Source organism: Anomaloglossus baeobatrachus, chromosome 6 (assembly GCF_048569485.1).
Source record: "Anomaloglossus baeobatrachus isolate aAnoBae1 chromosome 6, aAnoBae1.hap1, whole genome shotgun sequence".
NCBI classification, from domain to species: domain Eukaryota; kingdom Metazoa; phylum Chordata; class Amphibia; order Anura; family Aromobatidae; genus Anomaloglossus; species Anomaloglossus baeobatrachus.
Genome location: NC_134358.1, coordinates 20,563,713 through 20,584,669, shown reverse-complemented (window position 1 = coordinate 20,584,669; position 20,957 = coordinate 20,563,713).

Genomic DNA, 20,957 nt, shown 5'->3' with positions numbered 1-20,957 from the left:
GCGGTGGGTAGCCCGGCTAGCCAACTATGATTTCACCATAAAGTACCGAGCTGGTCGTGTCAACATAAATGCTGATGCACTCTCCCGGATGCCCCATTTGTCAGAAGAGGGGTGCGAGGATGACGACCTCGAGGAGATCGAGTTGCCTGCGTTTCACCAGCCGCCTACTGAGAGGGTACAAGTATGTCAGCAAAGGGTGGATCTGGACCCGCGGCCCAGTCAAGAGTGGCAGGACGCCCAGGACCAAGCACCGGCTGTCCGCCTTGTCAAGACTCTGGTGGAACAAGGTGCTATGGGAATAGACCCTGCCGCTCCAGCCGAAGCCCAACGCTTGTGGAAAGAACGGAAACGGCTTTACCTACACCAAGGGAGGCTGTACCGTGAGCTGATCAACCCGAAGACCCACGAGAAAATATGCCAGTTAATCGTTCCTCAAGCTGATGTCGCCACTGTCCTACAGGCATACCATGATGGTGCTGGCCACTTCGGGTGGAAGAAGCTGGAGATGCTGTTGGGGGAGCGGTTCTATTGGAGTGGCATGCGTGAGTCGGTGGAAGCCTGGTGCCGAGAGTGCGGTCCTTGTACGCTGAGGAGAAAGGACGAAACTAGCCAGAGGGCACCGTTACATCCCATAGTCACCCATCAGCCGCTGGAGCTGGTCGCCCTAGACCATGTCAAGCTCACCCCTAGCCGAAGTGGGTACACCTATGCATTGACCATGGTAGACCACTACTCAAGATTTATGGTGGTAGTCCCCGTTAAGGACCTGACTGGTCGAACCGCTGCTCGAGCGTTCCAGGCTTATTTTTGCCGACCCCATGGGTACCCCGAGAAGGTGCTGACTGACCAAGGCCCGGCTTTTGAAGCAGAAGTGTTTCACGAATTCTGTCAGTTGTACGGCTGCAAGAAGATCCGGACCACTCCGTACCACGCCCAAACCAACGGCATGTGCGAGAAAATGAACCACTTGGTCCTGGGGCTCCTCAAGATGCTACCGCTGGAAGAACGGAACATGTGGCCGGAAAAGTTGCCCGACTTGGTCGACATGTACAATAATATCCCGTCCAGCTCGACGAAGTGCACCCCAGCGTATCTGATGAGGGCTCGGCCTGGTCGCCTGCCGGTGGATCTGGAGATGGGGTTGGAGGCCCCGGAAGCACTCCCTTCAACGGCAGAGTGGGAAAGTCGGAGGAGGGCCCAGTACCAGCAAATCCAGGAGTACGTGGAGAAAAATCTCAGTCGAAGTCGAGAACAGCAAGAGCACCGGTTCAATCAGAAGGCGCCCGCAGGTCCTTTCCAGCCAGGAGATGTGGTGCTGAAACGGAAGAGAAAAGCCCACAAACTGGATGATCAGTGGGAGCAAGTCCCTTACGTCATACAACTCACAGAGTGGGACGATGGGAAGACCTACCAGATCAGTCGCGACCAAGGGGGTACCCTGGCCACCGTTTCTCGGGACCATCTAAAAAAATGCCCCCCAGCGTTGAAGGCAGAGGCTGAAGTACCGGTTCCTCCACCAGTGGAAAAGGCGGCAGAGGTAATCCACACTGTGATGGGTGACTTCCCAGCAAACTGGCCTACACAGAACGGCGCGGTGATACTTCCAGTGATACTGTTCCCACAACCCGTGGATGAAGAAGTAGTGGAAGCGGTTAACCGTGAGCCAGAACCTGTGCCAGTGCCCAGGGATGAACCTGTACCCAACCCCCCTACACCTCCGCCTGCTCCACACTATAGTAGGGAGGAGGAACCGATTGTTCCCTCTACCCCACTGTCTAGCAACACTGACACCGGGCCCCGAAGGTCCACCCGTTCCAACCTAGGTAGACCCCCACTTAGGTACAGGGAGACCGTTCTATGAGTAAAAGGGGGTCCGCAAATGTGTAGAGTGAGTTGCTTGTTTGTTTGGTTGGAAAGTTTTGAAAGTTCTGCAATAATAAGGAAAATGATTATCCGAGTTTTCACCTGATTGTCTGCTGTGATTTGCAACCGGCTGGAGCCGGCACCGTTGTCCCCGTGGGGACCGTTTAAAAAGTTATGCATGGAGGACTATCCATGGACAAGCCCGTGAACTTTGCAGGGAAACCACAAACGTTAGTGGCTTGTAAATATGTTGGGTACCGTTACCGTTTCCGCAGTGCCGCCTCCGGAGAGGCAGGTTGGAGGGAGGGCCCTGAGCAGAGCAGGCCAGGGCCCAGCCACCAAAGGAACCGGTGGCTACCCTCTGGAGGGAAGGACAGATCCCGCTCGGGTACCGTGTGCTGGACTGTGGGTCAAGGGGTGCTGCCTGGGCTTTAGGGGCAGCATCAGGGCCAGGTTACTTGGGTGGGAGAGAGCGGAAACCGTGACCGTATACCGTTGAAACGTTAAAAGTAAATGTGCCTCCCGTCTTGGGAAGAATTTATTAAAAATGTTATGCATGTTGTTTAACCCTGTTATCCCTTTTACAGAAAAATAAAACCGGTGTAGAACGGCAGCCCGCGGACAGTCTGCGTTTTGCTAAGGGGGAATGTGTCGCCCTGGGCAAGCCAGGGGACACAGGTCACACACCACCACACCCCACATCCCAGGTAGGCACACCTAAGCTGAACCAGAAATCCTTGTTGCCTTCCTCCAGGAGTCTGATGATGCACACCAGGGGGTGGGCCAGGCGGTTGGCTCCGCCCACCGAGGAGCTCACAACTCTGGAGGCGGGAAAACCAGGCAGATAGCCCCGGGCAGGGGAAGAGTGAAGTCCAGTGAAGGGCTAGAGTAAACAACAGAAAAGTGGAAAAGGAGGAAAGCAAGAAGTGGTGACAGAGCAGAGAGTGTGCAAGCCTGAGAGCCCAGCTTTGTGTAGGGCCAGAACAGCAAGGTCAGCGACGGCGGTGACTGTCTGGAGGGGGACCGTTTGGAAGTTCCTGGAAGGACCCCGTTGGCTGTGTGCCCGGTGGTCTGGAGCAGTGTTCCGAAAGACAGTCAGCACCAGGGCAGGGGCCTCTCGGACCCCGGCAAGGCTAGGAGTCGCCAAAGTTGCCGAATCCGTCAGTGAAGGGGACGTAAATTCCCCCAACAACCAAGTCCCGATTGAAGGCAAAAGCCCAACCTGTACAACAGAGGCACCGCCACCGCCAGGGCACCAGTCTCTGAGGGCCAGCGCCTGCGGGCAAAGTGTAGTGCTCCTCCGGCCCAGCTTGAAGCCGGGGAGCGGGTTACCGGTGGGGACCCATCGCAACCATCCGTACATACAGGTGCAAGGAAGAGGGACATCACCGTCACCTACCGGGAAAGCAAAGCAGCCGTCTGTGGGACCGTCCTACCAGCCGTTTGGTTTACCGTACAAACTGTGTCCAAGTCTCAGGCTGAGTGAGTACCATAGTGCCGCAAGGCACAGCGCTGCCCCCGCGTCCCTGCGCCCACCAGGCCCTGCACCTCACAAGCCATCACCGGACCCCGGGATCACCAACCCCTACCCACGGAGGGGCAACACAACACCTGGCTGCTCCCCATCACCATCCCCGGGATCCCCGCATTGAGCAGCGGTGGTGCTACACATCACCACAACCGTGGGTGGCGTCACGGACATTATCCCAACACCCCAAACAACCCCCCTTTCACTCACGGGCGAGGAGTGCCGCTCGAGGAAACCCCCGGGATCCGGCCTACGGCTCGAGCCACCACTGAGCAGCCGGACCCGAGCAGAAGGGGTGAGCGCGGTGTGCTGACACTCTCCTCCCCGCCCGCGACATCCCGACCGCGGATATACGCGGCCAGGGGGGGAGTCCCGGCTCACAGCCGCCGCGGCCGGGAGCCGGGCTGAAGTGTCAGGAACTAGGCGCGAGGCGCGCGCACGAGAAGTGCAGGTCCACGACCGACCGCAGGTCCACGCTACCAGAGGGACAGTACTGGCGTGTAGCCACTGCGGTCGGGAACCGAGGTGGGTTTTGGGGGGCTAGTCGCGAGGCGCGCGCACGAGAAGTGCGCACGCCCCGCGACATTATCGGAGTAGGACTCAGGCGCTCCGGCGGACGGGTACGCCGAGCGGACCGCCTACTGCCGGGAATAGCCGCCTGAGCATCAGGAGGGACGGGACCTGGCACATCTAAGAAAGTGGTAAGCCAGGCGTCACCATCCCTCCTGATTCTGTCCCTTATGGCAGCAGCCAAATTGTCGGCCATCTCTCACCAGCAGCGCAAGTGTGTCCGGGTATCCAGCAGCACAGCAGCGTCCGGGTCTCAGGCTGAGGAGAGACCGAAGCCAGGAAGTAGGGGGATTATATAGGGAAAAACAGTAGGAGGGGGAAAACAGTGGGATTGGACAAACGCAAGGGGGACGGATTCGGGCATGGGAGATGGATTTAACCCTTTATATACGGGGCTCAGCAGTCAGGGTGCATTCAGTGTAGCCCCACTGACATGCCCCACACACAGATCATTGGAAAAACACAAATCCAGAGAAGCCAGGTTGTGGTGGAATTCCACATCGCTACGCTCATATGTAGACAAAAATATGATACCTCGTGGCCTGAGGATTATTAAGTCTCCGTCGTTTTCTACGTTTTCTGAAAGTTTCCTATTGGATTGGAATACCATCCTCTCTAAATGTTCTATCCAGTTAATGGAGCTCATTATTAAATATGAGGAACAAGAATTAGAAGCAGTTAAAAAATGTATTTTGGAGGCCGAGACCATGTTGGATAAATTCAAGGATATGTGGCGCCCCTGACCTGGTCAGGCACCACTGAGTACTGCACCCATGCTGGGGACAGTACAATACAGGTAATCCAGAAGGCTGACCGGGGTGTGGAACACAGGCGCATAGTGATCAGGTCTCACACATGTACCCATGAGAGGACCCCTGGGGATCCCAGGAGGGGGAAAAGCCTTCACCTTCACTGGAATAGTGGAGGGGGCCAAAAGCCTCCATCTCCTCTCAAGGGGTGTGGTAAGAGAGTCTGGTTGCTAGGTGGCGTAGGCAGGCACAAAAAGGGAAAAGAGAAGGAGGAGTAAACAGTCTAGAGTCTGCAGCAGAGTGTGGAGGAGTGAGGAGCAGGAAAGTGAAGCTCAGACAGGAGCAGCAGTGAAGGTCCCAGATGTGAGCCAGGCAGTGTAGAGTCCAGGGAGCTGGAGTGAGGAGCAGATCCCGTGGGCTGCTGTAGTCTGACAGCGTCCGCGCAGTGGCTACCGACGGGGGAGAACGGTCAACTAGGAGTGCTACCCGAAATCCATCTTCAGCTAGAGAGAGAGCAACGGAGTGGGAAGTAAGGAGACTGCTAGAGAGTACCAGGCCCAAACGGGCGGCAGATCCCGAAGCGGAGATAGATCCAGCTTTCTTTTGCTAAACCTGCCGGTGTGGGGCTCTCAAAGCCCACGCCACAACACCACAAAAGCCGCAGCCACGTAGCCACAGTTAGGGCCCATAGGTCACAGGAGGCAAGCAGCTGGAGTGGCCTGGTCCAGGCGACAAGCAAACGGCAAACGAAGGGGAGAGAGGCTGCAGCATCTTCCCTGGGTGACCCCCATAGGGACTCAAAGTCGGGGTTACCCCAAACCACCAAGGGCTAAGGAAGGCGAGTTAGTAGTCACCCTCACAAGTCATCCTGAAGGACACCTGGTTCCCACTTGGTTCATCCCAGCTACGCCCGGGTCACTCACCCTGCCATCAACTGTGAGTAAAAACCCTGAAAGACATCCTGCCTGTGTTGAGTCATTCTGCGCCTTGTAGTTCTACACATCTACACAGGGCCCTGGGGCTTGCCTCACTCTCAGGAGGCTACTACAACTGGCTGCACCCACCATCAGCCCCAGGCATCCCTTAACCTGCAGTGGCGGTCCCCCACTGACCGCAAATCTGAGAGTGGCGTCACGACAAACTACAAAGAAGGTTTCCTACCTGTGACCAGACAGATCCATCTACGTGGAGTCCCTGAAGGTAATGCACCGACACAGCGTTTGCGGGGCTCCACATCTGGCGTCACGAACAGGATAAGGACTAGACCTGTTCAGACAGGTGACCATGTGCCTGGGCGGTCCGCTTGAAAAATTGGAAGCGCCGCCATATTGCCACCATGAAAAGCGCGCTGAAAAACAACAGCAGCCCGCGCTGGAAGAAGTTACCGCCCACGAAGAGGTGTGGCTACCCAGAGATCCCCTGCAGAGTTCTGACCTCGCTTGTGAAGAGAGCGGAAGCGTCCAGAGACGGCGGGAAGGACAGAGAGCCACAAGCCTGCTGCTGCAGAGAGAAGAGATGGAGTCCGGACGTGGATACCCAGAACCAGGCTCTGCTGCCTGGTGGTGCCGGGAGCTTGCTATCTTCTGCGATCAGCTGGAGGCCAGGATTATGCGACAGCTCAGTGAGAGACGCACGGAGCTTCTGGAGATGGCTGCGGCGGTTCGGACCTACGAAGAGGGAGCCGCGCGACGCATGCCAGATCGAGCGGCGACGACTCAGATCCCGATGGTGCCACCGATGGGTGAGTCCAGAGTTGCCCCGGCCAGCGCAAGTGCTCCGACCCCTGCTGCTACGACCGCGGTCCCAGAAGAGGCGCCTGGCGCGGCGACGCTGAGCGAGGCCGCAGCCACGCTAGGTGCGGCCCGCCAAATCCAGGCCGCCGCAGCGACACCCCGCCTGGCCCGCAAAGGTCCGACTGCCACGGCGATACTCATCCGTGCCGCAGGTGTGACGCTGACCCAGGCTGCCACCCTGCTGAGCCCAGTCCGCCAAGACCCCACCGCAGCAGCGACGCTCGTCCGAGCCGCAAGTGAGATGCTGAACCAGGCCGCAGCCCCGCCAGGTGCGGCCCGTCAAGCCCCGATCACTGCAGCGACGCCCAGCTCCACCTGCACGGACCCCATTGGGGATGCGACGCCAATTCAGACCGCGGCTGCAATGCCCAGTCCGGCCCGCCAAGAACTGGCCGCAACAGCGACGCAGATCCAGGCCGCCGCCACGCCAGGCTCGGCCCGCACAGACCAGGCCGCCGCCACGCCAGGCTCGGCCCGCACAGACCAGGCCGCCGCCATGCCAGGCGCGGCCCGCCAAGACCAGGCCGCCGCAGCGATGCCCTGCGCGGCCCGCCAAGAAAAGACTACATCACCATTTACCCCGGCCTGCAAGGCCAGAGCAGACACCGCTCCCCAGTCTAAGGAGGTCCCTGCAAGGAAATCCCTGATAGGTGAAGACCCCGCGTACTGGCAGCTGAAGGCTGACATGGAGGCCAAGTTTCCACAGGAGATGGTGGACCAGTACATGCTCCCTCCGCACACCCCTAAGGCAACCCCTGCGGCAACCACGCCGAAGAGTCCACCGCCTGGGCCAGCTGAGGAACACTCATCCCCAGCGCTGCCACGACCGGAGTGCAGCGAAGAACTAAGGGGGAGAGGAGGGCAAGAAGTTGAGGAGTTGCCCCCGGAGCCAGCAGCAGTGCTAGTCCCAGAGCCGGGGATGCTGCCATATTCCCGCTGGGACGAGGAAGACCTGACATCTCCTGCTGAAGAAGACCTGCCCAACCGCCCCACCTGGGAGCTTGTAAGCTGCACTTCGCAGAATCCAGCCCGCAAGACACAGCGCCGCAGTAGAACCCAGTCTTTCCCTGCACCGCCATCCCCAGAGCAGAGAGAAGTCACGGCCAGAGACCTACAAGAAAAACGGTTCCTGAGAAGAGCCAAAGCACAGATCAGAGGACCCCTGCGTCGAGGAATTGTCGAAGATTTCAGCCTCAAATCAGGATACGGCTTTATAGTATCACCTGGTGTGAAGGAAGGGATTTTTGTCAATCGAAGGGATGTGAGAGCCCATTTGCCCAGAGGACACCCTGGAAGAAATTTGAAGATAGGAGACTCAGTGGAGTTCACTATGCATCAGGGAGAAAGAGGCTGGTATGCCCTAGATGTTGCACCATGTCCTAGAAGTCCTTGCAGAAGCCCTGCAGTCACAACAGAAGATGAAGACAGAGACACTGAAGAAGAGGAAAGAAAGGATCAAGAAACAGACGATAAAAGCACGGGAAGTAACAGATGCCCCAGCCCTACAGGCCCAAGCCCTGGTAAGGAGGAAACAGGAGCAAAGTTCACATAAAGCAAGAAGAAAGCATGCAGCAAGTTAAAGTTTTGAAAAGTTTGAAGTTTTGCAACGTTTACGTTTAAGTATGTGCCCACATAAACTTGTGTGAGAAAACCATAAACCTTAAGGCTATGAACTGGCTATAGCCACAAACTCTCGCAGTGTAAATAGTTACACCAGAGGCACCACCACCACCAGAGTCAGCCTGTTTAGGGGCTTGGCTCGTCTGCAACCAGGAGGAGCCCGTCCGTATTTAGGGCCTTGGCTCGCCTGCGACCAGAGAGCATGCCTGTTTATGGGGCCTGGCTCTCCACCACAAAGAGGGTACCTGGTCAGCACCAACTGTGGAGGCCGCCTCTACATCCTGCCAGAAGAGGCTGAAGGCGCGGATCCATCAGGCCAGGTATACCCTGAAACCACCAGCCCATGAAAGCCGCCTCTACATCCTGCCAGAAGTGGCTGAAGGCGCGGCCAACGGGAGAGGCAGATTGGAGGAAAGGTCTGGGGAAGTAGATGGCCCAGATCTGGTTACCAAAAGGACCGGTGACCTGCCTCCTGAAAGGGTTTGGGTGGGTTAACGGACTTGTGGGTGGAGGGTGGTGATGTATGGTACCTGGTGCTTTTAAAATGTTTTACATGTTTTAATGTTTTATGCATTTTTAAAATGTTGTCTTGCAGCCCGAGGACGTGCTGGTGATAACTAAGGGGGAATGTGGCGCCCCTGACCTGGTCAGGCACCACTGAGTACTGCACCCATGCTGGGGACAGTACAATACAGGTAATCCAGAAGGCTGACCGGGGTGTGGAACACAGGCGCATAGTGATCAGGTCTCACACATGTACCCATGAGAGGACCCCTGGGGATCCCAGGAGGGGGAAAAGCCTTCACCTTCACTGGAATAGTGGAGGGGGCCAAAAGCCTCCATCTCCTCTCAAGGGGTGTGGTAAGAGAGTCTGGTTGCTAGGTGGCGTAGGCAGGCACAAAAAGGGAAAAGAGAAGGAGGAGTAAACAGTCTAGAGTCTGCAGCAGAGTGTGGAGGAGTGAGGAGCAGGAAAGTGAAGCTCAGACAGGAGCAGCAGTGAAGGTCCCAGATGTGAGCCGGTGCAGTGCAGAGTCCAGGGAGCTCGAGTGAGGAGCAGATCCCGTGGGCTGCTGTAGTCTGACAGCGTCCGCGCAGTGGCTACCGACGGGGGAGAACGGTCAACTAGGAGTGCTACCCGAAATCCATCTTCAGCTAGAGAGAGAGCAACGGAGTGGGAAGTAAGGAGACTGCTAGAGAGTACCAGGCCCAAACGGGCGGCAGATCCCGAAGCGGAGATAGATCCAGCTTTCTTTTGCTAAACCTGCCGGTGTGGGGCTCTCAAAGCCCACGCCACAACACCACAAAAGCCGCAGCCACGTAGCCACAGTTAGGGCCCATAGGTCACAGGAGGCAAGCAGCTGGAGTGGCCTGGTCCAGGCGACAAGCAAACGGCAAACGAAGGGGAGAGAGGCTGCAGCATCTTCCCTGGGTGACCCCCATAGGGACTCAAAGTCGGGGTTACCCCAAACCACCAAGGGCTAAGGAAGGCGAGTTAGTAGTCACCCTCACAAGTCAGCCTGAAGGACACCTGGTTCCCACTTGGTTCATCCCAGCTACGCCCGGGTCACTCACCCTGCCATCAACTGTGAGTAAAAACCCTGAAAGACATCCTGCCTGTGTTGAGTCATTCTGCGCCTTGTAGTTCTACACATCTACACAGGGCCCTGGGGCTTGCCTCACTCTCAGGAGGCTACTACAACTGGCTGCACCCACCATCAGCCCCAGGCATCCCTTAACCTGCAGTGGCGGTCCCCCACTGACCGCAAATCTGAGAGTGGCGTCACGACAAACTACAAAGAAGGTTTCCTACCTGTGACCAGACAGATCCATCTACGTGGAGTCCCTGAAGGTAATGCACCGACACAGCGTTTGCGGGGCTCCACAGATACATCTGAATTTACTACACTCAATGACAATTTGGACAAACATCTAAATATTTTGGATGATAAAATTGCAGAAAGGAAAAAACGTAAATTTGATAGAGACACCATGGACTATCAGACCGACAAGGTTTATACCTGGAGGAACCCACAGTATCAGAATTCTATATTAAGACCACAAAATAAAAACAGGAAGTTTTTCCAAAAAAACTATAACAGAAAAGTTAGTTTTGGCGATACCAGCGTTTCCTCAGCCACCACAAGTTATTCAGTGGATGTCTCCTCTGATTCTTCCTCCGAGGGGGTTACTATACCTGCCCCACTTGACAAAAGATACAAGAAAAAGAAAAATCACACTTCAAAAAACGCACCAGGAGAGGAGGGCGCAAACATCGGAAACACCAGGTATCCGAACCGCAGGAAGCGGAGACACTAACCTGTCCAGTCTGGAACCTTTCAGCTCAGATTCTTTCACAGCATCATTTATCAGTATTATCTAAAGGACTCCGTTTTTGTCCCACAAATAAATTCAATCTTTTCAATACGTTGCTGGACATTAACAAACTGGCCAGAAACTTAACCCTGAAGTGCCATTTCATCGATAATGAAGATTCACAGGATAACCTCAGTCCTTCCTCAGATTCTGACATGTTTAATTCCAATGTGATTCCTAAGTTCTGCGAGTTGAAAAAACTTTCTGATTTACGGCAACTAGAATCAGAATCCAGAAGTTATGACTTTCTTCCTGACAGGTTCATGACCACCAATTCTCCGTTTTATCCTATTCAGTCCAGGCCTTCTGTATTGGATGTTTTTCAGGAACATATTGAGGAGGATTTGGTTGCCTTAGAATCACGAGTGTTACAAACAACAACCTCAACCCCCAAGAAGTTCTGGCTTTACAAGACTTGCAGTCTAATACTGGTTTGATCATCAGGGAAGCCGATAAGGGGGGGGGGGGTTGTTGTTTTAGATTCATTGTTGTATTTCAAAATGAACCATGCCATTTTGTCTGACGACATACCTCTACAGGGGGATCCAACCAATTTTTATAAGACAAAAATTGATAAAATGCTTCAGGCTGGTTTTGAGGGGGGCATTTTTCCACAAAAAATTTATGACTATCTGAAGGTGGACCATCCTATTATTCCTGTGTATCATGCCCTCCCCAAACTACATAAAGGCGTCTTCCCACCTCCATTCAGGCCCATTATATCCGGCATTGGTTCTCTTGCTGAAAAACTTGGTGCCTGGTTAGACTATTTTTTACAGCCTTTAGTTAGGGATTTGCCAGGTTTCCTTAGGGATACTAAATCTCTTATTAATAATCTGAATTCTATATCCTGGCAGAGTAACTATATGTGGCTGACTTGTGATATTGTCAGCCTTTATCCCTCTATTCCACATCATGTAGCCACGGATTGTTTGCAGTTATTTCTCAGGAAACACAGCTCATATCCCATTCTCATAGAAAATTTTATTATTTCTGCAATTAATTTTTTGTTAACCCACAATTATTTTTCTTTTGATGATACATTTTTCTTGCAGAAATGCGGCGTTAGCATGGGAGGGAAATTTTCCCCCTCCCTTGCTAACATCGTTGTTGCCATTTTTGAGGAATTTTACATTTTCAATGATGATAATGATTTTTCAGAACACATAATTTTTTACACACGTTACATTGACGATTTATTGATTATATGGAAGGGGGATGTTGCTACAGCACATTCCTTCATAAATCATCTTAATCAAAATTCTTTTAATCTCAAATTTACTTTCCAGACACATTCTACTAGCATTAGCCATTTGGATGTTACCCTGACAGGCAATTGTAGTACAGTGGAGATCCTTCCCTATCCCAAGGATACGGACTCCAACTCTATTTTACTGGCTAGTTCATGTCACTCTCCGCACGTCATTAAAAATATCCCGCTTGGTGAGCTAATCAGATTAAAATGCAATTGCTCCCGTCCCGACCTCCTACAAGCAGAATCTGATACTGTTCTGGCAAAGCTTAAACATAGGGGCTATCCAAAATGGTGCCTGGACCGGGCACAAATTATAGTCAACAAAATTGATAGATCTGACCTTTTTAAGGATAATAACAAAAATAAAAATAAGGACAAAATTTATAATTGGGTGACGTTTACTACGAATTTTTCTCCACAATTTCATGATATAGTAAAAATAGTACAAAAACATCTGCCCAATTTACAAAGTGACGATCTATTGAGCCGTATTTTCATTAAGAACAAAATTAATTTTGTGGCTAAAAGAGCTCCCAATCTCGCTAATATTTTATCCCCCAGCTTGGTCGTCAGTAAAAAAGACAATGCCATCTCCAGAAATTGGTTGTCTTGTACGGGTTTTTTTGGTTGCGGGCACAACTTTTGTATCTCGTGTAAACATGTAAAAAAAATGCAAATCATTTACGTCCACCCATACGGGTCTTTCATACAATATTAACAGTTTTATAAACTGTAATACCCCCAATGTGGTCTATTTAATAGAATGTACCTCCTGCCATGTACAATATGTTGGTTGCACAAGTTGTCCCCTCAAACAAAGAATACGCAGACATATGTCAGATACACTCAATACATCTGCGGTAAATGTGTCTGCCGTTTCCAGACACTTTACTTCTGTCCACAACAGGTGTCTGGATACTCTCGTATTTACAGGTATAGAAAAAGTATCCAGACCGATTAGAGGAGGGGATCTTAGAAGAAAGATTCTCAACAGAGAATCTTTCTGGATTTTTAAATTGGGCACCAGAACTCCGCATGGTCTGAACATGAGGAGAGACCTTGTTATGCAGAATACTTAAAGATCTTTATCCCCGTGCCTATTCCATGATATATTCTTCTCTGATTGTCTGTTTTATATTTCCAACGCCAGCAATAATATTACTCTTTCATTCTAGCATTCTACTGGAATTTAATGTTTGAGAGTTATTCTCTCTCTTCCTCCTCTTTTTCAGGTCATCTTTAGCATACAAATTTATACTACATAAAAATATGGAGATTGTTTGTTCTCTATTTAATTCTATCAAATAACTTTTTTGTCTATAACAGTTTTATTATAATAAGCAATATTAGTCTGCATTTCTTTCCTGTGAGTTCTCTGGTCATCTTTGTTTTTAATCATTCTATTTATATGTATTGTTTTTCCGTTTTTTCTGTTGTCTGCAAGTTTTTGGTGCAGTGTCTCAGTTTTTTATTTTCTTCTGTGCTGCCTACACCAAGTGTGGTGGGTGTGTACCCCATTTAATTAATTCAACCTGTTTTGACGTGCACAGACTTTAAATACTGTTTTGGAGACTTTCTCTGCGCATTCCATGATTAAGACCTTCATAGGTCGAAACGCGTAGGAAATTGCTCCTCTGTCTCATTTGCCTCTTTATTTTTGTCCTATATTGATGGAAGATTTTTATTACTAATAAAGAAATTGATTTTAAGTCGATTCTCTCCTGGAGTTGCTGGAATTCCTCCTTTTTCTCCACGTGTTTCCACCCAGGTCAGGGTGTTTCCGTGCACCAGAGGTAAGATCTGGAGTGAAGAGGGGTGAGCTGAATTTTTCCCTTCCCCTTTTTAGGATTTTGATTGACTGCTGTTGGCAACACCATTAGTTAGGGACCCGTAACCAAGGAGGAGATGGATATTGCACAGAAGGGCAGATTGCACAATACCCTGTGACGACCTGATAGGCCAGGGCGTCACATGTCCATATCAACAAGGCAAAAAATCATTCACATGTTTCCATGTCTATGGGCAAAAAATCCCGTTCAATGAGTCCATGTCCAAACTGCTCAATACACATCCAACAAGTGCATGTCTACAGGGCAAAAAAAACACCCAATGAGTCAATGTCCACAAAGGAAAAAACACAATCAAGCTCATGTCCAGAGAGCAAAAGACACAATCAAATAGGTAAATGTTCACAGGGCAAAAAACACGTCCAATGAGTCTATGTCCAAAGGGCACAATACACATCCAACATGTCCATATCCACAAACCAAAAAACACATCCCAATAAATCCATGTCAATAGGGCAAAAAATACATCCACGTCCATATCCACAAGGCAAAAAACATGTCCAACAAGTTCCTATTCACATGGCAAAAAAACATGTCCACCAAGTACATGTCCACAAGGCAAAAAAAAACACATTCCCGTCCATGTCTACTATGCAAAAACATATCCAAAATGTACATGTCCACAAAACAAAAAAACAATTCCAAGATCATGTCCACAGGCATAAAAAACATTCTATTGTCTCAAAATCCAGAAGGCAAAAAAAGTGTTCAATGAGTTCATGTCCACAGGCAAAAACACATGTCCTCCAAGTCCATGTCCTCAGGGCAAAAGACACCTTCCAATCAGCTTATGTTAACAGGGCAAAAACACATCCAACAAGTCCATCTCCACAAGGCACAACGCACATCCAACAAGGGAAAAAAACTTGTCCAAAGAGTCCATGTCTTCAGGGCAGAAAACATATCCAACATGTCCATGTCCACTCGTCAAGATCATATCCAACATGTCCATGTCCACAGGTCAAGAACATATCCAACATGTCCATGTCCACAGGGCAAAAGACACCTTCCAATCAGCTTATGTTAACAGGGCAAAAAAACACATCCAACAAGTCCATCTCCACAAGGCACAACACACATCCAACAAGGGAAAAAAACACGTCCAAAGAGTCCATGTCTTCAGGGCAGAAAACATATCCAACATGTCCATGTCCACAGGGCAAGAATATATCCAACATGTCCATGCCCACAGGTCAAGAACATATCCATCATGTCCATGCCCACAGGGCAAGAACATATCCAACATGTCCATGTACACAGGTCAAGATAATATCCAACATGTCCACAGGGCAAGAACATATCCAACATGTCCACAGGTCCAGATCATATCCAACATGTCCACAGGTCAAGTTCATATCCAACATGTCCATGTCCACAGGTCCAGATCCTATCCAACATGTCCACAGGGCAAGAACATATCCAACATGTCCATGTCCACAGGTCCAGATCATATCCAACATGTCCACAGGTCAAGTTCATATCCAACATGTCCATGTCCACAGGTCCAGATCATATCCAACATGTCCACAGGGCAAGAACATATCCAACATGTCCATGCCCACAGGGCAAGAACATATCCAACATGTCCATGTCCACAGGGCAAGAATATATCCAATATGTCCATGCCCACAGGTCAAGAACATATCCAACATGTCCATGCCCACAGGGCAAGAAAATATCCAACATGTCCATGTCCACAGGTCCAGATCATATCCAACATGTCCATGTCCACAGGGCAAGAACATATCCAACATGTCCATGTCCATAGGGCAAGAACATATCCAACATGTCCATGTCCACAGGTGAAGATCATATTCAACATGTCCATGTCCACAGGGCAAGATCATATCCAATGTGTCCATGTCCACAGGGCAAGAAAAGCTCATTCCATGGGTCAATGTCCACAAGGGAAAAAACTTCGCTGCCTCGAAGCTTTCTGTTCATATTCATAAACAGAACCATTGTAATATTTTGTGATATTCTGTAACATATCGACGACAATCCCTCAGCTGTGGATCTGGGAAGCTCTTGAACCTTTGCTTGCATCCACAATTTGTGTCGTCGTTGCCACCTGGACCGTCTGTCACTTTCTAAACTGAATATTAGTCACAGCTCATTGGCCTCAAACTTGTGACTGTGATGCATCTGCTAATGGGAACGTGCCATGTCCAGCAAAGCCGGCGCTAATGAGCTCAGGAGAGCGCTGCTGCGTCTCCGGGAAGCGGATGAGGAATCGCAGTGTGCAGCAATAACGCAGAAGATAAATATTACTATCAATAACATCGGCAGTTTCCTGCCATGATAGAATTACCGGCTCGGATGCACCTTACAGTCATTGAGTGTAATAATGACATTGTAACGGTCATCAGGTATTAGACGGATACATCATCATTGTAACCCTAGGAGCATTCGGATAATTTCATTATGTGAATAATCTACGTAGGTAATATAGAAAAATGAAGGAGACTATTCCGCCTGGTTTATGAGCAGGGAAAAAGTTTTTGATAACATTAGCAATTTGAGTTAAAGCAGCATCAGCATCCATTAAGAAATAGAATTCACCGAAGCAAAAGTGAAGAAATAGACCCGAGCATGTCCAATGTACCTGATCTGTACCCAACCTGTACCCAACAGGTATGATGATAAGGGCTCGGATACTTGATGGAACCACTAGATAGATGACGCCTGAGGAATTAAACTTCTGGCGTGTTTGGTTTATAGAGGATTGGGGGGCCCCAAATACCCAATATCATCAATATCTAAGTGTCACGCTAGGTACAAGGAAGTACCCAGCATTGGGAAGGGGGAGATGGTGACCTCATGACCATACCTACCACTGGGCCTTTGGTTCCCTCACTGCCCTAGATAGGTTTTGCACTTATTAGCCGAGCAGGATACCTGACCCTGGCTGACCTTGAAATAGGCCCTAGATAGGGAGCGGATGGGACGAGCTCTTTGTCAACCCCACTGGGCACTAAAGGACACACAGGGATAACAACCAAGGGCAGGAAACAACGACTTATCTCCAACAACAACAACCAGGTTACACCAGATGAATGCAAGCTGACTGCTTGCACTGAAAACTTGTGAAGGGTACAGAACTTATCACCAGAAAGGAGTATGGGGAAATGATGGTATATATAAAATGAAAAGCAGCTGAAAGGGTTTGGAATTATGCAAGGTCCTAAAGGGAAAGGGAGGAAAACAAAGCAGAGGAGATACATAGGATACCAAATAAATCAAGCAGAAATAATAGAATATCAGGGAGCAGTTTGTGCAGCCAAACACTGTGACCGCCTGTAGCCGGACACCACAGGACAGTCAGTCACCCGTGAGACTCAGTCTCCGACAACATTTTAATGGTTTCCACATTTGCCATTTTTTTGTTGGTAGATTTCTCCAAGACTCTCCTAAGTAGAGATGACCGAACTGGTCGCAGTTCAGCTCGAGCTCGGTTCGCCGAACCGAGGTCTGGTTCGAGTTCGGTATGGCGAACCGGTTCGGTGAACCACTCGAACCCCATAGGAAACAATGGGAGGCAATCACAAACACATAAAAACACCTAGAAAACACCCTCAAAGGTGTCCAAAAGGTGACAAACAACTCACAACACAACAAAAACACATGGGAAAGTGACAAGGACAAATACTCATGCGAAAACTAAACAGCGTTACGAGGAAAAAGAGGACGAGACACAGATATAGGCATGGCACGCCCTTCTAAAATCATGTAAAACACCGCAAGGTGACTCCAAGCAGAGTCTCCCTTCTTTCCAAAAATTGGGCCACACAGACACCCCTTCAGTGGCAGCAGTTGTGCCCCAGTTGTACAGTTCACAGGTAGATTTGCATCAAGCACATTAAAAAATACGCCATCCTTTACTGTCCACCGGATGACCCCGGGGTAGTAAAGTCCTTGCGGATCCATGACTTGTTCATCTTGATGAATGTTAGTCTGTTCACATTGTCACTGGACAGACGCGTGCGCTTATCTGTCAGCACACACCCAGCAGCACTGAAGACACGTTCTGAGACAACGCTGGTGTCGCGGGCGGAGGGGACGCGCTCGCCACGCTCGGGTCCGGGGCTTCTGCTGCTGGTGCTCGGTGGCTCGAGCGGTGGGCCGGACCCGGGGAATCGAGCAGCGCTCCTCGCCTGTGAGTGAAAAGGGGTGGTTTGGTTGGGGAGATTGTTCATGACGCCACCCACGGGACGTGGTGATGATGGCACCACCGCTGCTGGTAACGGAGTTCCCGGGAGAGATGGTAGGGTGCAGCTGGGATGTTGTCCCCTCTGTGGGTAGGGGGTTGGTGATCCCGGGGCTCGGTGATGTGACGGGGAGGCTGGATGGCTGGGGTGCAGGGACTGCGTGGCGCGGTGCCGGACGGCACTGGTGTACTCACTCAGACAATCACAAACAGAGTCGCTGGTAAACCAAAACGGACGGATGGACGGGTCCCGCAGCCGGCTGCAGTGTTGTTGTTGTGCTCTCATCGGACGGCTGATGGTGGCTGTCTTTCCCTGCACCTTTTTGAATGTTCTGACTCCTGTGGTTGCCAACCAATAATCCGCTCCCCGGCGTATAGGTGCCGTAGGAGCCCGTTTTGCTCGCAGGCACTGGCCCTTGGATCTCTAGCCTGTGGCGGTGGCTGTATATCCTCACGGTGTGGACTGTTGCCTTCTGTCGGGACTTGGTTGTTGGGGAACCCCTGGGGTTCCTGTCACACTTGGATTTGACTATTGACAGCAGCTCCAAGCCTGGTCGGGGTCCCATGGCCCTGCCTGTGTGCTCAGCTTCACTCCACTCCCCGGTTCGGTACCGGCGGGCCAACGCCCGACCCCGCTCCTTACGGCTTTGCAGAGTTCCACCAACTCCTACAGATGGCCACCACCGTCTGCCAACCTTGCTGTCAGTGCCTGGGCTCCTACCCAGGCACACGCAGACGTTTTACTCCTCTCACTTTCACCTCCAAAACTGATCTGTCTTCCTTTTCCCGCCTCCAGGCCTGTGAACTCCTCGGTGGGTGGGGCCAACCGCCTGGCTCCGCCCCACCTGGTGTGGACATCAGACCCTGGAGGGAGGCAACAAGGGTTTTTATCTGACTGTTGTTACTGTCTAGGGTGGGGGGGGGTGTATGTTGTTATGTATGTGACTACCTGGCTAGTCCAGGGCATCACACTGGCAGCTGGACACGACAAGATCTCCAAGGCGTAAGTGGAGAGCTCTGGCCATTTTTCAAGATTTGAAGCCCAAAATGAGCAAGGCTCCATTTGCAAAGTCATGGCATCGATGTTCATTTGGAGATACTCCTGTATCATCCTCTCCAGCCGTTGACTATGTGTCAGACTTGTTGTCTCTGGTGGCCTTGCAAAGGATGGTCTAAAAAAATTATGAAACCATTCAATAAAATTGCTGTTACCAGCACCAGATACGGTCCTACTGGTACGGGTAGACTGTTGAAGATGACGAGACCGTCCCATGTTTGGCAAGTTACAACTGGGAGATTCACTCCCTGCACCTGCACGGTTGTTTGGTGGAAAAGCCAAGCTAAGATCGAGTAACAGCTTCTGCTGATACTCCTGCATACGTGCGTCCCTTTCTATGGCTGGAATTATGTCACAAAATTTGGACTTGTACCGGGGATCTAATAGTGTGGCAATCCAGTAGTCATCATCACTTCTAATTTTGACAATACGAGGGTCATGTTGGAGGTAGTGCAACAAGAAGGCACTCATGTGTCTTGCGCAGCCATGCGGACCAAGTCCACGCTGTGTTTGTGGCATAGAGGTGCTAACCGTTCTTTCTTCCTCTGACATCTCCCCCCAACCTCTTTCAACAGAAATTTGACCAAGGTCTCCCTCATCCGCTAAGTCTTCCATGTCCATGGACAGTTCGTCCTCCATTTCTTCATGTTCTCCTGCACCTTCCTCAACATTTCGCCTGCTACCATGCGCCCTTGTTGATCCCTGTCCCCCATGGTCCCATGCCTGCCGCGTTGGTGATGATGAACGTCTGGACCTTGGTGATGTTGTTGTGTCTTGCGCATATGAATCCTCCTGTAGTTCCTCCCCTTCCTGTTATCCCACCCCCTGACTCCGAATAGTGTTTAGCGTGTGCTCCAGCATGTACATGACTGGAATTGTCATGCTGATAATGGCATTGTCAGCGCTAAACATATTCGTCGCCATGTCGAAACTGTGCAGAAGGGTGCATAGGTCCTTGATCTGAGACCACTCCATCAGGGTGATCTGCCCCACCTCTGCATCTCGTTGGCCCAGGCTATACGTCATGACGTATTGCACCAGGGCTCGGCGGTGCTGCCACAGTCGCTGTAACATGTGGAGAGTCGAATTCCAGCGTGTCGGCACATCGCATTTCAGGCGATGAACCGGCAGGCCGAAAGACTTCTGGAGCGATGCAAGTCGCTCAGCTGCGGCGGTTGAATGGCGGAAGTGAGCAGACAGTTTTCGTGCCCTGTTCAGAAGGCCATCTAGACCGGGATAGGGTGTTAAAAATTGCTGGACAACAAGGTTCAACACGTGAGCCATACAAGGCACGTGTGTCACCTTGCCCAGGCAAAGGGCCGCACCCAGGTTTGCAGCGTTGTCGCACATGGCCTTACCAGGCTGCAGGTTGAGTGGAGACAACCATTTACCAAACTCAGTCTCCAGAACTGCCCACAACTCAGCCGCTGTGTGACTCTTATTTCCAAGACATTTCAAGACAAAGACCACCTGATGCCGTTGCGCTCTGCTGCCAGCAATGTAATGCGGGGTGCGTGATTCCTTCTGCGCAGTTACAACGTTGGTGGCCTGACCAGGTAGGCTTGGGGCGGAGGTGGAGGACCCAGATGAGGTTGAGGAGGCAGAAGCAGTGGCGGAACTTGGACAGACAAAGGATTGACACACAAGTCATGGGGACGGCAAGACTTGAGCAGCAGACCCTTCACCATCTATCACCATGTGGCGCCCTGGACTAGCCAGGTCGTCACAGGTAACACACACACACACCCACCCCCACCAGACAGTAACATTAGCCAAACACAAAATCCTTGTTGCCTCCCTCCTGGGTCTGATGTCCACACCAGGTGGGGCGGAGACAAGCGGTTGGCCCCACCCACCGAGGAGTTCACAGGCCTGGAGGCGGGAAAAGTGTCAGTTAGAAGTTGGAGTTCAGTGGAGGAGGTTGAAGCGAGAGGAGTAAAGTGAAGAGTGTCTGGGTTTGTGGCCCAGGCACTGACAACAAGGTTGGCAGACGGTGGTGGCCGTCTGCAGGAGTGGTGAATCAACGTGAAACCGTAGGACGGGGGTCGGGCGGTGGCCCGCCGGTACCGAGCGGGGAGCGAAGTGAAGCCAGCAC